The sequence below is a fragment of the Juglans microcarpa x Juglans regia genome, chromosome 2D (assembly GCF_004785595.1).
Source record: "Juglans microcarpa x Juglans regia isolate MS1-56 chromosome 2D, Jm3101_v1.0, whole genome shotgun sequence".
NCBI classification, from domain to species: domain Eukaryota; kingdom Viridiplantae; phylum Streptophyta; class Magnoliopsida; order Fagales; family Juglandaceae; genus Juglans; species Juglans microcarpa x Juglans regia.
This window is the reverse complement of record NC_054596.1, coordinates 40,327,655-40,349,618: the sequence shown is the minus strand read 5'-3', so window position 1 is coordinate 40,349,618 and position 21,964 is coordinate 40,327,655. Positions and strand designations below refer to the sequence as shown.

At 38.5% G+C, this 21,964-nt stretch overlaps 1 pseudogene; it reads left to right on the top strand.

Moving 5' to 3' along the window:
• The first annotated feature begins 343 nt into the window (after positions 1–343).
• Positions 344–20,763, top strand: LOC121249511 (annotated as a pseudogene).
• Positions 20,764–21,964: the final 1,201 nt, after the last annotated feature.

The window sequence follows — 21,964 nt, the reverse complement described above, 5'->3', positions numbered from 1 at the left end:
TCCCACATATACTTTCATAGATCTCTTACGTGATATTGTTAGAGAGAGAGAGAGAGAGTTAGAGAGCTGGGGTTTTAGCTCTCTTTGCAATCTCAGTCCTACCTAATATTGAGCCCAACCCGAGCTCAAAACTCCAGCCCAGTATGGGTTTGTAAAGGCTCTATTAGGCCCAACTATTGTCGGCGGAGATAACATTACGTTTCCAAGGTCTCCTACCAAGTTACCAACCAAACCAGACTGCAATTCCGGCACCATCAAATTCTTCGCATGATCTCAACTCAGAGTGACAGAGACGAGTGAATTTTGTTTGAATGAGTTATTGAAATTGAATAGAGTGGGCACCATGCCCTTAGTTGAATCCGACACCGTGTCGTTCTTTCGTTCCAAACCGATATCGGAGATCCAAAATGTGGAGGCTTCCACCTAGAATCAGATCCAGCTCAAGCAGGAGGAGCTCCATCAACTCTTTGGAACCCGATATCGTGACCTCATCGACTTGGCCGATTCCATCATCCTCATGAACAAGTACTCACACTCTATCGCCTCCAATCTCTCTTCCATCAACAATGCCATTCGTTCCCTCTCTTCCGAGACCCCAAATTTTCATTGCCAACCCCAATTTGACCAGATCCCGGACCTACGGGATCGCCTGCTGGGTCAAGTACCTTGTCGACACGCCCGAGAACATATGGGGTTGCCTCGATGAGTCCATGTTTCTCGAAGCTGCCGAACGGTACGTACGTACCAAGCACGTGCATGACAGGCTGACAAACTAAGAGAATCATGGAGAGGTATCGATCCTGACGAGTTTTCCTATACTCTAGCACCAATGGCAGATCGTGGAGAGCTTCAAGGAGCAGATCTCGCTGCGGGGTCGCGAACGGTTGCTAGAACAGCGGGGCCTCCCAATCTCGGCCTACGCCGATGCGTTGGCCAGCGTGGCAGTAATCGACGAGCTGGACCCCAAGCGGGTTCTATCGCTCTTTCTCGACTCCAGGAAGTCGTGGATTTCGCAAACACTACACAATCATGATGCTAATTGTGACATCGTCATGTCCTTTTTTTGCGAGGTTTTGAGTATAATTCAAATCATTGTGGGTCAAATTGGTCAATTGTTCTTGCAAGTGTTAAATGATATGCTGACGTTTTATAAAGTCATATTGAGTTTGCCTCCTGCATCTCAGTTATTTGGAGGGATTCCGAATCCGAATGTGGAGGTCCTGCTTTGGAAGTTGTTTAGGGATAAGTTGGAGTCCGTCATGGTAATGCTTGATAAGGAGTATATTGCCAGGACTTGTTCTCTGTGGTTAAGGGAATGTGGGCGAGAGCTTATCAATAAAATTAATGGAAGGTACTTGATTGACGTAATCGGTTCTGGGCAAGAGTTTGCTTTGGCCGAGAAGTCCATGAGGGAGATGGTTGAGAGTAAGACGGTGTTATCAGGCAGTTTGGACTAGTTGAAGAATTTTTTTGGGTTGAAGATTGAGTTGCCTTGGACTAGGATAAGGGAGGTTGTGTTGGAGGAGGACTCTAATCTCTTGGATCAGATCTTCGAGGATGCTTTTGTAAGGAGGATGAAAATGATTATAACAATGGTGTTTGAGGATTTGATGAGGGATGTGAATGTGGCAGATTCGGTTCTTGCCATTGGAGAGAGTTATTTTGGTGTACAGACTGATTTCCAAGAGTACTTGAACAGACCTTCTGTAGGTGGTGGGGTTTGGTTTCTTGAATCCAATGCTAAGAAGGCTGGTGCTCTTTCTGTGTCTAAAGCACCACCGGAAGAGAATGGTTTCCAGACTTTTCTGAAAGCCTATCTTGGTTCCCAAGTTAGTCAAATTAGAGATGCCGTAGACAGCTATTGTCAGTGTAACAAAATGAAATGGAAGGGAAGAGCACAAAGGAAGAACAACTGTAGAATGAAAGTATTCTATGTGTCTGGTGTATTATGCTTTGGAGTGAAACAGTACGTCCATATATACAAAAGAGGAAAGAATATTCTAACTAACTCTAGCTATTAAAAGACAATAGTGCCCTCTATATACAACTCAGCAAATGAAAAACAAAAAATAGATTTACAAACGTAAATGTGAGTAGCAGAATGAATGTCATGTGATGGCAATCTCTTTTCCATTATTTGTATGCTGCTGTGATTTATTCTCCAATACCCCCTCGCAAGATGGAGCGTAAAGATTTACGACTCCCATCTTGGATAAGTGAAGTAGGAGGACTTTAGATGATAGAGCTTTGGTCATGGTATCGGCAACCTAAGCAGAACTTGGGACATAACGAGTGCATACACTGCCATCTTGAATTTTGTCTCTAATAGATGACAGTCAAGCTCGATATGTTTAGTACATTCATGGAGGATGGGATTCGAAGCAATATGTATGGCGGCTTGGTTATCACAATGGAGCAAGGTAGCTTGTGGATGGTGAACTTGAAGAGCAGCCAAGATGAACCTGAGCCATGTTAATTATGAACAAGTGACTGCCATGGAACGATATTCTGCTTCTGCTGAGGATCGAGAAACAACAGCTTGCTTCTTGGACTTCCAAGAAATTAAGGAAGAGCCAAGGAACATGCAATAGCCATTGACGGATCTTCTTGTATTTGGGCAGGAAGCCCAGTTAGAGTCGCAGTATGCTTCATGTTGAAAAGAGAAGGAACTAGGGAGGAAAAGTCCCTAACCAGGAGCAATTTTGAGGTATCGAAGCACTTTCTGTGCTGCCAAGAGATGAACATCAGTAGGGGTGGCCATGAATTGACTCAGAGTTTGGACACTAAAGCTGATGTCAGGTTGAGATATAGTAAGATATAAAAGATGACCAAGCATGCGTTCGTAAATACTTGGATCATGTAGTGGTATCCCAGTAGACTGAGTCAATTTAAGATTTTGTTCTATTGGAACTTTAGCTGTGTTGCTGCCGAGATTGCCTGAGTCTGCTAGGATGTTCAATGTGTACTTTCGTTGACATAAATAAATTCCTTTAGAGGATCTTGCAATTTCAATGCCAAGAAAGTACCTTAGTTTCCCGAGGCCCTTAATCTGAAATTCGCTGCGTAAAAGTGACTTCAATGCACGGACAGAATTAAGATTATTGCTTGCCACAAGTATGTCATCAACATACACAAGAATGGCAACAAAAAGGCCATGTGTTTCTCGAGTAAAAAGGCTGTAATCAGCCTTGGATTGGGAAAAGCCTGAGTCAATTAAAATAGTGGAGAACTTGGAATACCATTGCCTCAATGCTTGCTTGAGGCCATATATACTCTTGAGTAATTTACAAACTTGGTGAAGAGATCCTTTAGTGTAACCAGGAGGTTTGTTTATGTAAATGTCTTCATGGAGATCCCCATGTAAGAAGGCATAATTTACATCAAATTGATATAAATGCCAGTCTTTGACTAATGCAATTGCAAGAAGGCATCTCACGGTGACCAATTTTGCAACAGGAGAGAATGTCTCTTGATAATCCACCCCTTCAAGTTGAGTGTAGCCTTTAGCTACTAGCCGTGCCTTCAACCTTTCAACACTCCCATCTGAATTGTATTTGATCTTATAAACATACTTGCAATCAATGAGAATTTTCCCATGAGGTAAATCAGTGAGTTGCCAAGTATTGTTTGCTTCCAAGACAGCTAGCTCAAGATCCATTGATTTGCACCATCCAGGGTCCCTAAGGGCTTGTTTATAAGTCTTAGGTTCATTGTGTGATGAGATGGTGGTTGAAAAAGCTGATGTGGTGGTGAGAAAACATGGTATGAAAGAGTGTTGTGTAGTGAAAAAGGCTTACCTGAAGAGGACAGTAGCTGCTTGTTCAACTCTGGAATGGGTGCAGTTAGAGCAGTCCTTTGACAATGCAAATTCTGCAGGTATTGAGGGGCACTTCGAGTTGTAGTTGACCTTCGAGGAGGAATGGGAGAAAAGGTAGGGAAGGGTGGTGGATTGGGAATGGAAGATGCTGGTGGGGGGGGGGGGGACAATTGGAAAGGAAGGACTGTCTGAAGTGGAGGGATAGGTGTTGGAGGAATTGATGATAGAGAAACTGGTATGGAATGTGTTAAGTTTGAAAGAATAGGGGTGGAGAAGATACGGAAATAGGAGAGGAAGGAGAATGAGTGGGATGAAATGGGAAGGTGGTTTCTTGGAATTGGATATCTCGGGACAAAAATACTTGCCCAGTTTTGAGATCAAGTAATTTGTATGCTTTGACACCAAAAGGATAGCCTAAGAACACACATGCTTTGCCTCGAGGATCAAATTTTTTTCTTCCATGAGATAAAGTAGAGGCATAAGCAAGGCATCCAAACACTTTTAAATGGTTGTATTTTGGGGGATCATTGAGGAGAGTCTCATAAGGGGTTTTATTTTGCAAAAGAGGGGTGGGTGTTCGATTGATAAGGTAAACTACTGTGAGAACACAGTCAGTCCAGAATTGGAGGGGGATGTTTGATTGGAATTTCAATGCTTGAGCAACATTCATGATATGTTGGTATTTTTTTTCCATTCTTCCATTTTGTTGGGGAGTTTCTACACAACTCTTTTGATGTATAATGCCTTTGTTTTTGAAAAATTCTCTCATTTGGAACTCGGTTTCATTGTTACTTCTAAGAACCTTCACTTTTGTTTTGAATTGGGTTTCAATTAAATTGCAAAAAGAGACAATGTAAGATCTTGTGTCTGATTTATTTTTAAGCATATAAACCCAAGTTGTCCGAGAATAATCATCAAGGATGGTGAAGAAATATCAAGATCCATCATTTGCAATGATGGAGTTGGGACCCCATATATCACAGTGGATAATATCGAAGGCATGTAAAGAGGAATACTGTGATTGGGAAAAAGGTAAACAGTGTTGTTTTGTTAAAGGACAAACTGAACAAGATGTATGATCATTGAATTTCAAAAGGACAAACTGAACAAGATGTATGATCATTGAATTTCAAATTGTTTCTTACAATAGGATTAGTAATCAAAACTAAGCTTAAAAAAGAAAGATGGTTAAGTCGATAATGTCATAAGTCAGAAATGGAATTTTTATGAGTGTCAAAAGTAGAGGTGGAAGGATATTGTGGAATGAAATTGGGCAAAGCATCAACTAGAGCTGAAGGTAACACTCGGGACCTGAGGAGATGATAAAGACTGCCTCTAACTTCACCCATCCCAATCGTTGTCCAAGATGCTAAGTCCTAGAGAAAACAAGAATTGGACATAAAAATTAGGCAGTAACAATTGTCTTGGGCAAGTTTCTTGGTAGACAACAAGTTGAAATGAAATGAAGGAACACATAGGACATTATGTAGAACCAAATGGTCAGAAAGTCTTACTACACCAATGTGGGTAACAGGAACAGCTTCTCCATTTGGTAATTTGACTTAATAACAAGTAGTGGCTGTAATGGATGTGAAAATGGAGGTGCACCTGTGTCAAGTATCCAAGATGAAGTGTGTGGCTGTGAAGGGTGCTGTGTATGAGTAGAGAGACAAGTGGCCATACCAGAAACTCATGAAGAGTTGACTTGGTTTTTTGAAGATGAGGCAGGAGGTTGAGCTACTGTTAGTGAGGCCATGGCTGAGCTGGTGTCCTTGGAATGCAAAAGGGCAATGAGTTGCTGGTACTGGCTCTTGGTGAGAGCCATGGAGTCAGTTGAGTCTTCATCAGGGTCACTGTCTGAATAAGCTCGAGGGTGAGTGACAGCTGTTACAACATGTTTGGTTTTGCCATGGAACTTATGTCTAGGGGATAACCATTTAATTTATAGCACTTCTCCATACTATGACCAGTCATGTGGCAATGTGTGCATTGTGGTGGATCAACATTACCTGCCTTAAAGCAAGTATCAAAGGAATGGCCAGGGATTTTATAATGGGAGCAATAAGGGCGATTGTTTTTCTGGTTACTGAATTTGGCTGGGGTTTTGGAAGAATGATAGAAGGGTTTGGCTTGCATGACCATGGAATCAAAGGGGTTGGGAGTGGAAATGATTTGATGTTGGTGTTCTTGTTGCTGAATCATTGAGAAAACATGGTTAAGAGGAGGTAAAGGATCAAGCAACATGATCTGTTCTCTAGTGTGGGAGTAAGAATCAGACAGACCCATGAGGAATTGAATGACACAATCACGGTCATATCGGTCATGAAGAATTTTTAATTTTCCACATTCACGGTCAGGAATAGGATCATAAACAACAAGTTCATCCCATAATCCTTTAAGATGACCAAAATAGATGCTAACAGGATCTTGACTTTGGGATAGACTAGCTAAATCTCGTTTGAGTTGGAAAATTTGAGGACCGTTTTGTTGAGTAAATCGATCTTGAAGTTCCAACCATAAAGTTCGAGAATCATCAACTAAAGCCAAGTTGGATTTCACATAGGAACTTACAGAATTATGCAACCATGAAACAACTAAATCGTTGCATCTCTCCCAAGCTTCGAAGAGAGGGTCAGAGGAAGTAGTCGGTTTAAGCAATGTGCCATTGATAAACCCTAGTTTATTTTTGGCATGAAGAGCACGACTAATGGTACGTGACTAGTTGACATAATTATCAGTAGTGAAAAGATCAAAAACTAGTGCAGCAGCTGGATTATCACCATTCTCAATTCGGAATGGGTTGAAAGAGTTTGAGAAATTGAGGTATCTATTTGGGGAAGGTTTTTCATGGGCATATTTTGAAATATTTTCATTTTCTACATTCGCCATCGGATCGTTGGTGCTCTGGTACCATGTAAAAAAAATAAAATGGAAGGGAAGAGCACAGAGGAAGAACAACTGCAGAATGAAAATATTCTTTGTGTCTCATGTATTATGCTTTGGAGTGAAACAGTACGTCTATATATACAAAAGTGGAAAGAATATTCTAACTAACTCTAGCTATTAAAAGACAATAGTGCCCTCTATATACAACTTAGCAAAAGAAAAACAAAAAATAGAATTACAAACGTAAATGTGAGCAGCAAAATGAATGTCATGTGATGGCAATCTCTTTTCCATTATTTGTATGTTGTTGTGATTCATTCTCCAATAGTCAAAGCATTCTTGAGGACCTTCTCGATTTCTTAGAATCTCTAAAGGCGGCTCTAAGGTTAAGGGATCTGGCACCATATCTACAAAACAAGTGTTATGAGAGCATGTCTACTATATTGATTCAATTGAGGAGTGAGCTTTATAATTTATATGCGGCCATGGAAAAGACCAATAAGGAAGGTCAGCCTGTTCCTCCAGCTATAACTATTTAGAGATCCCTTTTTATTGGGCGACTCTTGTTTGCGTTCCAGGTCCACACAACACACATTCCAGTGATACTTGCTTCTCCAAGGTTCTGGGTAAATGAAACCGTGTATGTGGTTTTTGAGAAATTACCTTCCTTGTTGAGACAACTATATAGAGTTGCTACTGATTATCCAATCTCTGATAGACTTGGAAGACAATTGCACATTGGCTCTAAAAGACAAGCATCATTGGCCTCTGCAGCATTGCTCGGAGACAGTGAAACTGCAAGCTCAAAACTCGAAGAATTTAATAGAATTACACGAGATCTTTGCATTAGAGCACATAGTTTATGGATATCATGGTTAACAGATGAGCTTTCAGTTATTATTTCTCAGGATCTTGGACAAGATGATGCATTGTCATCAACAACTCCCTTGAGGGTATGTGGCATAGTGGTTTGTCTCCTTTATCTGTCTTTTCTTCCTGTATTATCTTATGCCCTTTTCTTATTGAAAAAATATATATCTGATGCCCTTTTCTTCTCCACACTTTTGACATTTTCAGCATTTGACAAGTTTAATTAGGGTAAATGGGCTTGTAGCCCTAAATACTATAATAGGCATGGATATCACTCATTCTTGAAAGGTGATATTCCTAAAATTTTGTTTACTTTATATTAACGACTTTTAATAGAAAGTTGTTTGCTTTTGTATTGACAGTAATATATAATATAGGAAATTTTAGAAGCAAGACATTTAAATTAGCCGTAGAGTAAATCAACATGAATTAAATGTTAGATCAACTTGTTTAGAAATCAACATTGAATCACACCAGTTAAAGGCAATTCTGATTGTTCATTTAGTTTTTGATTTTTATTCTCCAGCAAGATAATTTTTATTGATGTTCAAAACGCACTATCTTAGTACCCTAGGACAATACATTAGATATACCTTACTAGAGAAAGTTTACTTAAAAAAAAAAAAAAAAAAAAAAAAAAAAAAAAAAAAAAAAAAAAAACCTTACTAGAGAAAGTAAAAAGATTGGCAAACTCTTGAGAACTAAAGCTAGAAAAACATTAACAAGCATCCATCCACAGGTATACAGGTATAACGTGTTAAGGAATAAAGCTTTAAGATCACTATGCGCAGGTGTCGCTCTTGTACATGTCCCGTGTACTCAGGCTATGCCTATCAATATCATCAATAAAATTTTTGTTTATCAATAAAAAAAGGAATAAAGCTTTAAGATCCTCCATTGTCCTTGTGGTGTCCAAGACTTCGATAACTTCTTTCATGCCAAATGCACCACATTAAGCAAATCGAAATCTTTCCCATAATATTTAGTTGTGTTCACTTAAAATCGGCCTTTCCAGCATGCTATTAGATCTACCACTTGTCTCGGCATCACCCATACCAACCCAAAGAGGCCAAAAAACAGCTTTCCACAAAGTACTAGCTATTTGACATAGAAGTAAGAGATGATCCATTTTCCCCAGCCCTTTTGCATGTGCAACACCACTCCTTATCACAACATGTCTCTGCAGCATTCCACAATCAGGTTGTGATCAGTTGCTGTTAGGGGTGAAAGTTGGTCAGTCCGGACTGGTTGGTTCAGTCTAGACCGAAACAACCCAGGACCAAGACCGGCCGGTCTCGGTCCCTAAAATATAGGACTGAGACTTTTCGGTCCGGTCCCGGTCCAGGGGTTTCCCACTCCAGACCAAACCGACCGAATTTAAAAGAAATATATACATTATTCATATAATAATTGTATAATTAATTATGTAATTTTGATCTAACTTATCACCATTAAAAATATAAAATTTTAAATATGTTAGTAACAAATTAATATTCTATCAATTAACTAATTATATAGTAATTATATAAGTTAAGAATGTAATTTTTATTTAATTTTTTTTATCATTGACCATATAAAATAATTTTTTATTGAGTTAGTTACATAATCCACATTAATAATTCACTTAATTTTAATTTAGTATTATAAACAATTTTTTTATTAATTTATTTAAAAAAAATTAAAAAAAAAGAATTGGACCGGACCGATAACTAGGGATATTCAGTCTGGTCTGGTCCAGTCCGAAAAATTTTCCCCATACCGGACCAATTTACACCCCTAGTTGCTGTTACTTTAGCCAATGATATATTCACATGGGTGGGCCTTATTTGACATCCTTTCAGATAGCGGTGTTTTTTACTAATTTATTAACTAAGCTTTGTCACAACGTCTGAAATCCAAAGAACACCTACATTCTCATCTTTTCATGTTATAGATATTAAGTATTTAATCAAGCTCCTTACTGAGCTGCATGAGAGCCTCTCTATATATATAAAAAAAAAATGAATACCTTGCAAGCTGTTCCTTCTATAAATGTAAATGATTTTTCTTCCTATTTTTAACTTTTTAGCTGTTTTTTTTTTTTTATCGGTAAACAAAAATTTATTGATCATAAAATACACAAAGGCTCGAGGTATATGAGACATATACAAGAGCATTGCCTATGCATACTACTTTAGTGATGCAAGGAAGTCATGAAAAATCATGCCATTAAAATCAATTACAATAGACCAACGGAGTAAAAGTTTTAACATTTTTAGTTGTGTCCAGCCGTTATTTTAGTAATGCCATTGGAGTACTCCATGATCTCAAAAGCATCCCTGAATTACTTTCATTTGTGTATTGATAGCATTGTTTCCATGTAGATCATTGACGTTTATGGGGACTTCCTTTCTACTAGAGGGGCTGGTGGATCTCAACTGTCAGAAAAAAGAGTTTTGCAGATTTTACTGGACTTGAGATTTGCTGCTGATATTCTTTCTGGAGGTGAGTCCTGTATGAATGAGGAGTTCTCTACTGGTCTCAAGCCAAAGCTGCCTTTCAGACGGAAGCAGGATCAAGGACTGACTAGAGAGCGTGTTTATGGATTGGTAAACCGCCTTACACAAAGATTGGATCCAATAGACTGGCTTACGTAAGTTTCATTCTTGTGAAGGGAAAAAAAAAAATGTTTGAATTGTATTCTTTTGCTCATTTTAAGTGCTGAAATTTTCTAAAAGTATCATCTTCGAAGTTAGGATTAGAAACGGGGGTTGTGTTGCTTATGTCTTTGTGTTATCCTCAAGGGATTATAATTTAAATGTCTGATTGTGAAGTCCAAGTGGAACAGTTTGCAACTCGGGCATAATTGGTATATGATCGTGAAAAGAAGTTGGAGTGCTTGGAAAAGTGGGGAGAAGCCTGTTTGCAACAATTATCTATACTTTCAGCCAACGTACCCAACGCGATATTTGTCAACAAACAGAGTTAATCAATTCATATGTAGATCACTTCGGCTTCAATGCAATAAACACTCTTGCTTTTCTTGATGCTGAAACTTTTTTGACAGGTAAGATAATTTTAATAATGAGTAAATGGTGCCACCACTGATACTAAAAGTTTTAAAGGTTATTTTGTGAGGTCTGTTGAGTTTTACTTGATTTGTAGTTTGACTGACATATGATGTTTCAAAATTCTTCCACTCAAGTTTTTTTGAAGAGGGGAACATCTTTGCTTTCAATGGGTTCATTGAAATTTTTTTTCAAGCTGGAGAAATGATTAAAATCTGATGAGTAACGGACAGAGTTAAAGAAGGCAGCATTGTCATGTACTGTATATCTGAAGGTTAATTTTAGATTATTTCACTTGATTCCTATCCAGGTTCCAGTTGTTGATGGCTACTCTTTCCCTCATCTCACAAAGCGAATGAATGTAGCTGGCAGACATATAACATCATATCTGGTTGATTTGCTATCACGTAGAGGTGTGATTGTGTTATGAAGTGTGATTGTGATTGTGCATAGTGATTGTGCTGTCACTACATAATTAGAACCAAGGATAAAATAGTTTGCTTATGTTGTGAAGTACATAGCTAAAAAATTCCTGATTAGTCAAGGATAAAATAGCGTGCTTATCCGTGCATTGCCAAGGATGATTAGAGTAGATCTTTGTCTAAAAAACACCCAAAGGCTTTATTTGTTTTCTGAAGGTTTTCCTACTAGTTGATTCATTAATTGATTACTTATATGTACTTTTTTTTAATCATTTTTGTTGACTATTAACTGGTTATATCTTTTAATTGTTTCCTAACTTATTTTAACTCATTTCAGGTATGAGCCATACCTCTGGGAGAATGAGAGGCAATCATACGTACAACATGCCGTCCTCTTTCGATTCTTTGTGCAACACGATCGAATGTACACAGATACTGTTCAGAAGCTGCCTGCTAATTCAGTGTCCAATATTATGAGATGCTCTACAGTTCCTCGCTTCAAATATCTTCCAATCAGGTTAGCGTTCTGCTTTCTTGTCAATCGATATGTTATGTGTGAATGTGCATATATAGGTGAATTTGTGTGTAAGTATGTGCTTTAATTTATTTAATCAACTTCTACCAAACCTGAGCTGAGGATTTGAAATCAATCTTATGTATACATAGAGTTGATGTGCAGCTTGTATATACTTCAAAAAACTATTTGACTTTTAAATCCATCTTTGTTATCCAGTGCTCCAGCATTGTCTTCAAGAGGCACAACTAAGACATCTATTTCAACATCTTCAGATAATATCTCTTCAAGAACGTCCTGGAAAGCTTATGCAAATGGCGAGCTTTCCCAAAAGATGGATTTGGACGATAACTCCAGCTTTGGAGTAGCAGCACCATTATTGAAGTCTTTCATGCAGGTAAGACTGCTATCTATATTTTTTTTAAAAAATTGTAGAAGGTATTCCTACCTAAGGGTTTCAGTCTCATATGTAAAGCATTTCATTTTAAGATGTCGCATGCACTTTCATGAGAGGCAATTTGTTGATGAAATACTTAGGTGGCAGCTAAAATAATTAGCTTATTTTGTAAAGAACAATGGGTACACTACAAGAAATTATACATTTTCCAGCAATTTTAAGATCGCCGCAAAAAAAATCACCGCTAAAAGTACTTATTTATGGCGATTTTTAAATCGCCGCTGAATTTCAGCGCAAAATTGACGAATGCGAAATGAGAGTTTCTTGCTTATTTTTTGCAGCGACTTTTTGTATCTTTTACGGCGATTTGTGTCGCCGCAATAGAATATCGTAACTGTAGCGACTTTTTATTTCCGACGAATTAAAAATCGCCGCCATAGTTACTTTTGCCAACGAATATTGACGCTGCAAAGTCATTTTCTTATTAGCGGCGAATCAGTTGCGCCGGAAAAAATTGATAAAATTAAAATCCCGCGTTTTCCCCTCATTCCTCTAATTCCATCCAACCGTCTCCCCCTGTAACACCCTGTATTTTAGTGTATTTTTACTGAAAGATTATTTTTAATAATTCAAAAATTTATTCTCTTATTTTAAAATTATCAGATATTTTAAATGAGTTATTTTATGATCTTTAAATTGTGAAAATTAAATTTGATATGTTTTCTTAATATTTATTTATTGTTGTACATTTAAATTGTTCTTCTTATTAAATCAATTGATTGTAAGATTTAATTATTTTATTTTCATTGTATCATTACGTTTAATTTATTTTAATGGATTTGCTGTTTTAAAATCATTTTCGTTGGATCATTTTCTATGACCCAAGATGTAAGGATTGAACCTCATTTCTTTTCCCCACTTTTCTTTTTCTGCTTTTTCTTTTCTTTTTCCCCATTTCTTCCTCTTCCTTTTCTCTCCCCGCGCATGTAGTCCCTCCCTCTCTCCCGTCCGATTTCTCCTCCACCCAGCCCGCCGCCGTGACCGACACCGCCCCTTCCGTTCACCTCTCCATCGGCCGGCGACCTCACCTTCCAAATCCCAGCCCCTATCTCGCCACCGATAGCCTCCACGCGCAACACCAAGCCCCAGCCTTCTCTTCCTTCGCGCGCCGCCGTCGCGCCACCTCCGGCCACCATCTCTTCACCACTTCATCCTCGACCTTCGACCAACCCAATGGACCCAACCCCCAGCTCCGATCCATCACCGGTGAAGCACAACCAAGCCTATCTCAGATTTCGACTTTTTGGCCTTAAAACCACCCTTTGCGCCGCCACCCACGGCAAACCACCACCACCATTGGCTTCACCGACCTCTCTAGGCCCTACCCTATCAATTTCGGGTCTTAGTTTGTCTCCATTCAAAAGTGGGTATTTGAGACCCACGGCCACAGTGTATTTTACACTGTTACGTTGTTGAGCTGCCACTTCTTATAGCTTCGTGATCCTTTGAAAATTATTATATAGCACTGTAAGTATTTTTCCAAAAAACTTTCGTGATTTAAATGTATTTTTGCACTAACACATATTATTGTGATCTGGTTGGACATGCCGGACTGAGTCCGAGGAATTCGGGGGTCGGATGGATTATGGACGGAGTTGTGTGTTTGGTTGGTATTGTGAACTGTTGGTTGTTGTGGTGTTGTTTCATGTATATGACATATTTACACACATGTTCATGTTTGTAAATGAAAACTGGGTTTTCGCATGATTGCATACATGTTCATGTGTTCATTTGAAAATTGGGTTTTCATATGAGAAATGATTTTTGGGTGTGTTTGAAACGACTGGATTGACTGGTTTGAGAAAAAGAAAGAGACTGTAGGGATGGTGGTAAGCAGGGACGGTGGTAGAGTCCCGCCTGTGATTCCCGCCTACGGTGCACGCGATAGAGATGGTGGTAAGCAGGGATGGTGGTTGTGTCCCGCCTGTGATTCCCGCCTACGGTGCAGGCGGTAGGGATGGTGGTAAGCAGTGATGGTGGTATAGTCTCGCCTGTAATTCCCGCCTACAGTGCTCTGATAAGTATTCATTGTGTGGAAAGGAACTGTAGGGATGGTGGTAGAGTCCCACCTACGGTGCACGCGGTAGGGATGGTGGTTGTGTCCCGCCTGTGATTCCCGCCTACGGTGCACGCGGTAGGGATGGTGGTAAGCAGCGACGGTGGTAGAGTCCCGCCTGCGATTCCCGCCTACAGTGTCCGATAATTGGTTTGTTTGTGTGAATCATTTTCTGGAAAAATGATAGACTATGTTTTTGGGCCAAAATGGGATTTTGGCGTGTGTTGGAAATAATCATTTTTGGAGAAAAATGGTATTTTATGGCTAAGTGGATTTTGTCGTATGAATGTATGTTGGTTGCATTAATATGTTTTTATCCCGAGAGTTGTTTGGTTTATACTTACTTGTGGTACCATTTTATGGTATCGTAGATTTTGAAGCAGATGAGGATGACGAGCCTTAGCTTGGCTCTGTTGGTGGAGTGATCTGGGATTGCTCCTGTTTATTGAGTTTCATTTTTTATCAATTTATGTGTTGACTTTGTAATATATTTGGGATGACTGTATAACTCTTTAAAGGTAATTTATTTTGAATATTTGTATTTAAATTTCTGGTACTTAGATGACTTATTTATATTATCCGTTGCGATTTTTATTGTGCACTCTTGCATATTGCACACACTTGAGCACATTTCGTTGGAATGCGTGACCCGTGTTGTCATCATCCTGACATCACGATTCCATTGTTTTTGAACATGGGAGTCGGGGCGTCACACCCCCCTCCCATCTCTTCCCAAACCCTATTCTCCCCGATTCCCACTCTTCATGCCTCCACGTAGCAGCCACTGCACGTTGCCGTTGATCCACCCTCACCGTCCACCTCCACCGTCGCCGGCCAACCCAGCCAAGGCCCTCCCTCGCGGTTTCTCTCTCCCGCAGTTCTCCCTCGCTCTTCACGATCGAAGTCCTTCTCCCTTAGGTTCCCTATGCCGCCGCGTCCTCAGCCGCCACACCACCTACATATACCGGCGTAGCTACCCCTCCAAGGGTCTGCAACCCCTCCACCAAAGCTTTCCCTCTCTCTCACCGTCGATCTGCTCTCCTCCTCACGGATCTTGCTCAAGCTCCTTGTACAAGTCTTGAGCCGCCTTCTTCCACGATCGCGGGACCACCCCATGCTCCCCTCCCTCCCCTTCAACGCCGTAAGCCAACCCAGAACAGAGCACTATTTTTGTTTACCAGCATATAGGAAAGTAGCTTTTATCTCAAATTAAGCGAAATTGTTAATTGGTTTGGAGAAATTCTTAACTGTTTACAGAGTTTGTATCTCCCATTTTACTCAAGTTGTTGATAGCAAGTAATGACTGATATTGTCGTGGAACTTTGATATCTCCCATTTTACTCAAGTTTGTATCTCCCTCGCTCTTAACTATTTTTGTTTACCAGCATATAGGAAAGTAACTTTGATGGGGAATTTGTAGCTACATATCAATCATTTTTCTTTTGTAAAAAATAATAGAATTTTTGTAAAAAATCTAAACTAGTGTAAGATTCCCCACTTGTGCTCTCAATTATGTACATGGGTCTGTCTTCTCCCCTTTCTTTTTTCCATTTTATTTGATTTCTTTATCTCGGACCTCTAATTTCTTGTCTAGGTTTTGTTTGTGCCGTCAGATTTAGTGGGTATTTCGTCTGTTTTCCATATCTTATTGTTGTTTTACATACACCCATATGATGAACCGTCCAATATGATTTCTAAAAAACATGAGTTTTAGATGTAGTTGCCCAGATCTAGGTTTTGTGTGCTCAGATTTGGGTTCTTGATAACCTTTTGGGTTCTAGATGTAGTTTGCTCATATATGGGTTTTGTGTGCCCAGATATAGGTTCTCAATAAATATCTATGGGTACTTTTTCTGTAACTTTCTTGCACTGAGTTATATTCAAACAATGAAACATGTTAATATTGTAGTGACTTGTCTATGGTGGTCGAGGATCTAGATTAGACAATGAAACATGCTAATATTGTAGATGGAAAGCATATAGCAAGGTAATATTATATACTCACTGCTTGTTAGGTATTCTGTTTGGGTATTCATACGCTGACATTGGACAAAACTTCTTATATTATCTTAAACCATGTCAAATGATTACAAGTGCTTGCTTTGGATGCCTTTCTGTTAGATTGTTGCACAATTTACAGCTCTTAATTGCTCTTTGGACAAGTGAGAGCAAAATAAAGTTCCAGCATAATGTTTTGATATTTAAATAGAATGTTGTATTTTGTTTTTATATTGAATTTGAGTCACTAACCTTAATAAATACTAAATTTTGTCTTCAGGAAATATTGAAAGCTCTATTGGTTCTACAGTACTATATATATATATATATATATCTATATATATTTATGCTTTTGATCGAAAGAGGGCATAATCTTGTACTCATTCTAACAGTTTAATTGACCTGATCTTTTTTCAAGAACTTTGGACTTAGGGTGCCATCATGGCCTCCTCTTTCGCCACATTTTAGTACTTATGACATCCAAAAATATTACCATTATTATTTGCATGCACGAGATATTAACAGATGAAATCATTTGACGTTGTGTTACAATGATTAGCCAATATGTTGCAAGAAATTTTGTAACCATATAAGCTTCAAAGTGGGAAGCAAGGATTCACATTCAGTTGTGGGAGATTGCATGATATAAATATATCTGCTGCTTGTTCGTAAAGTTTGAGCAAAGAAAGTAAGGCATTATACCCACGTGGCTTCTCGGCCCAACATTTGGTCCTGTACTGTACCGAATGTGGCCCAACCAAATGAGGCCAATCTTCAACCTTTTGGTAGGCAGGGGGTCCAATAATGTGCAATACACCAGGAGCTAACTCCTCATATAGAAATTCACTATACTTGATGAAATTTTGGATTTGATTTGATTATAGGCTTCTTATGCAACTTAAATAGTTTTTACCAGTTAAACCAACTGTTGCCCTTGCTTTCACTGTAGTTGGGATCTTTGCTTTTATTTTGGTTGGTCGATTGACGACATGCATGTGATAGTGTGACATGTTCAGATAGTGACTGAGATCTCCCTTTGCTGAAATGTAACAGTGCTGGCGTATCAATAGGCAGTGAAATGTCTGGTGGTATATCAGATATCACTGTGGAGAACCTCCTTGTCTGGAACTCAAGGCATGCTGTTTGTATCCAGTCAAAGGTCGAGGCTTTCCCTGTAGTATTCAACCCAAAAAAAAGGTAGAGTTCCCTATATGTATGCAGGGCCTAAGTACCACGTTTCCCCTAATGGGTACAACTCATTTCTATTTCTTTCATTTATATTCTATTGCTTTTAAAGAAATAATTGTTGATTGGTTGGGCCACAATACAGGTGAAACTTGCGTAGCCATTGATAATAATGCTTATGTGCATATATTTGTTAAGCAGGTTCATACGGGAAGATAAACTAATAATCCTTGTGCTTTTTTCCTTCTAATTTTCTCTAGCAAGTGTTTATGTTTCCGGAGGAAGGTTAGACCTCACGTATAAATCCTGCACATGTTTATGTATCTACCCAACCCATCCTCCCAAGTCCCAAGTTTGAAGAACTCTAATGAAAAACAACTCTCTCTCTCTCTCTCTCTCTATATATATATATATATATATAATGACGTTACTCAATAAGTTGTTTGAGCATTTATCTGATTAATATGAGCATATGAAATGATTGTTTGTATCTATTTTAGATCTTTGTGAGGAAAGTAGGCATTTATTTGATCATATGGGTTCTAATCTCGTAACATCGGCTCATGTAAGCTTTATTTATTTTCTTCAAATTAGAGAGGTGATGTGAAAATGTCAGCTACATGCTTAGAACTGTTGAATGCTCATAACCAGTTTTGGGTTGCTGCTTATAGTTGTATAATTTTTTATTAATTTTAACGAATAACTAAGGGGTTCCTTGTCTTTGGTTTGTACTTTTTGGTCTAACCTTCTCCATTATCGGTCTCTACAATTGCTGTTCTGCTATGCAGAATACTGGCTCTTACCATTATTGTGGTTGTCATGATCTTTTTGGAATTTCTTGGATTTTTCAAGTCTTTTGTGATTTTATAGATTAGAAGAATAATAATAGACATATATTATATATAAGGATCTCTAATATGTATAGTTTGGGTATAGTCATCAGGGTTAATCTTGTGGAATTTTTATTTTAAATTATTTTGTGAAATATCTTTTGCGGCCTTTAAAATTCGCCGAAATTTTTTTTTGCAAATTTAAATTATTTCCGGCGATCTAGTATCGCCGGAAATACTTTTTAGCAACGCTTTTTATACTATTTGCGGCGATTATAAGTTGCCACAAATAGTTGTACATCGACTTCAGTTATTCATTGGAATAGAGCTTATTATTAGTGGCGATTAATAAAATTTTAACGACAACTATAATTCGCCACAAAAGTTTTTCCGGCGATTTAATAGATAAACGAAATGGATATTTGCAGCATTTTATTTGGAATTTACGGCGAAAAAAATCGTTGGAAAAGATAACATTTTTCACAGCGATTTTTTGCTTCCGTTGTGGTTGATTAGAAGCGGAGGAATAATACCGGCGAACATGCAGCGAAAATAATACCGGCGATTTAGGAACTTTTCCCAGCGAAAATAATCGCTGGAAAAAGTCACTTCTCTTGTAGTGGTAGACCTCGCAAATAGTTGGAACACTTAGTATTTGGATAGAGTCGAATGTTATGATGATACCAAAATAAAAAAAGAATAATAATAATAATGATGATATAAGATTATTAAAATGAAACCTTTGACCCTTTCGATATAGATGGAAGGATTTGAGCTTCTTGTGGTTAGCTTGAAGCTTATGTTTATGGTGTTTATGGGGTTGCTCTTACATTGGATGGCATGTCAAACTTTTGTCCTCGTCTTTTAATAATATGTTTTGACAAAAAAAAGACTAAACGATTTTTTTTTATAAGTAGAATGAAAATTTTACTAATACGAATGTAGTAGGTGAAGCCTGTGTACACAGAAAGTATACAAAAAAAATACCTAAATACATTCTAGGAGCCAAAAATTAAAAACATAAAGTCATGAACAGTTCCATTAAGTACAATGGCTAAAAACTAGAGCAATAAAGTGTGCACAAAAAAGTTCCGAAGTTCCTCCATTGTGCGCTCCCTATCTTCAAAGCATCAATCATTCCTTTCCATCCAAATACATCACATAATGCACAAATGAATCATCTTCCAAACTGCAACTACCTGGGGACAGCCTTGAATATCCTTGCAGCAAGCTATTAAATCCACCACCCTCAAAGGCATCACCCAAGCCATGCCAATTCTACTAAAGATCTCATCTCACAACACTCTTGTCACCTCACAATGCAGTAATAAAGATCCACCGATTCCTCATTCTTCTTGCACAAATAACACCAATCCATAACAATGAAACCCTGCTTCCTCAAATCGTATGTGGTCAGGATTTTCTCAAGAGAGGTGGTCCATATGAAGAAAGCTACTTTCGAAGGCACACGAGTCCTCCAAATTCTCTTCTAGGGGAAAGGAACATAACCATGTGATGCTAACAGCTTGTAATAAGATCTGACTGTAAACTGATTGCTCCCTTTAGGCCTCCACTACATCCTATCCCATGTACCGTTTGGCCTCTCGTAGAATTTAAAAGATTGAACTTGTGTACTTGGGCTATGCCTATTCTTATTAATACAATCATTTACTTATATATAAAAGACTGAAAAATTTAGAAACAGTGTCCATTTCCCAATCACGAACATCTCTAGTAACTTGAACATCCCACTGGTAAGAACCATGAGAAAATGCCAACAGATCCGACACAGAAGCATCCCGATTAAAGCGAATTTTGTTCATAGTTTGTTGCCAATTAGGTCCTTATATATGAATTTGGTCCATGTAGTTTCAAGAGGCAACCCCCACTGGAGGTAGCCTTGGGTGAGGACTTGCTAGGGGGCCCACGATCTCTTACGTAAATATTTGGGCATTGAATTGCATGCAATAGCAGTACATTAGTATCGATTTTCTTGTCTAATGTAACAAGTGAACTGAGATGGAAATCTTGTAAGAGGTTATGTAGATTGTTTTTTTGAGTGAAGGTATATATTATGGTACTGGCCTTCACTAAACCAGAATCCATAGCCAATGCTCTTGTTTATGTCCCGTATGCTTAGGCTTGTACTTATTCTTATGATCAATAAAGTTTTATTTATTGATAAACTGAAAGTCTTTTTCTTTAAAACATTGTTCTCATGGGTGGGGGCCATTGTTTGTAACGGATTAAGTGTCTATGACTTTTTACCATCAGTTGTAAACTCTAGTTAGGTATTTCTCATGTATGCTCCTTGTATACTTGGACTTTGCCTACTTTTATAAATAAAATACTTGATTACCAATAAAACAAAAAAAAAAATGATAAAAAAATATATATTATGGTTACTGGCCTTGTTTTTTGTGTAAGTATGGGCTGAATGTTTTGTTTTCCATTTGTGTTTGCATTTTGGGAACCAAAGCTTAAAATGTTTTCCTTGTAATGGCCAGGTTGGAAGCAGATTCGGAGAGAGCACGTTGAAATTCGGATCCATGCTTACAGATGGGCAAGTGGGCATATTCAATGATAGATCGGCAGCTGCCATGTCGACATTTGGTTACATTTTACCTGCCCAAGCTGCAGGTCTTCTTTCATCATTCACAGCTTCTAGATCAGACTCTTAATTGTCCCCTGGCTCCTTCACTTCGTGACTTCTTTCCACCATGGGTATGTACATTATTTAGTTGAGTGGAGCTGTAGAACTCAGTGAATAAATGGGGACTGTGATACATAAAAGTTAGTCACTATCTGAACATATACATGGCATGGATAGGAATCAAGAGTTTTTAAGAGATCCTTTCTCCCAGTGAATAGGAGACAGAATATGTCTATGGAATGGAGACGAATCAACAATTTTTCAGCGCTTTACAATAAGTGAAAGAGAAATTTTTTTTTTGGGGGGGGGGGGGGGGTTGAACATGTTGGGAAGGAGGTTATGCCCAAGTAAAAAAAAAGATGATATGGTTCAAATTGAGACAGTACAGACGATTAAAATTGTTTGTAGTCCAAGATTTGCGCAGCTTAGTTTTTCCAGAGTTATTGACGTTAAAAGTTATGAAAGGAAGTACACAGAGACCATTACCTTTACTGAAAATATTACTAGAATAGCCAATGTGAGGGTTTAGATCAGGAGTTTTATTTGGTCCATGTTCTGAGCCAGACGGTGTTCTGGTGCTGAGGGGTGGAGGCCGGGAAGCTCTAACAAAACTTGTTCGATCTTGGTAATTTTGTGCTTTATGGAATTCAATTGATCAAATGAGACTTCCTTTCTATTGAAGGCAGTCCTTATGGACATCAATTGGACAATGGCGTTAGGTCGTTCCCAGTAAATGCATGTGTGCATCATCGTTGAGAGGTCAGGAAGGTTGGCTTCTACGTCTGGATCTGGTAGATGATGTTACTGAAACTCTTTCATTTTTTGGTGGCTGAGATCTAGCGCAATGGAATTTGCTTGCTTCTTGGCACATCGCCTCTATTCTGTCAAATCTTTCCAATGCATGACACAATTAGGATGAGCTGTATAGGAGCTAGGCATCTCGGAGATTAGAGGCATTTTGTTAGATTTTGTTCCTCTGGGCTTACTCTCCTATTGGTTTATTCTTTCATATTCATTCATCTCTTTTTGTGCACTTTGATACACACATTTGCATACATCAAGAAAACCTATGTAGATAAGAGGATTATTAATTAACTGAACCCAGCAAGCAGAACAGGTTTTGCCTGAATTTTTGTGTATTTTCCTTTCTCTGCACATCCGGTAATTGTTTTGCACGTTTGATTAAAGGATGAAATACTTTCTTCAGAATATCGTTTCTTGAATCCTTT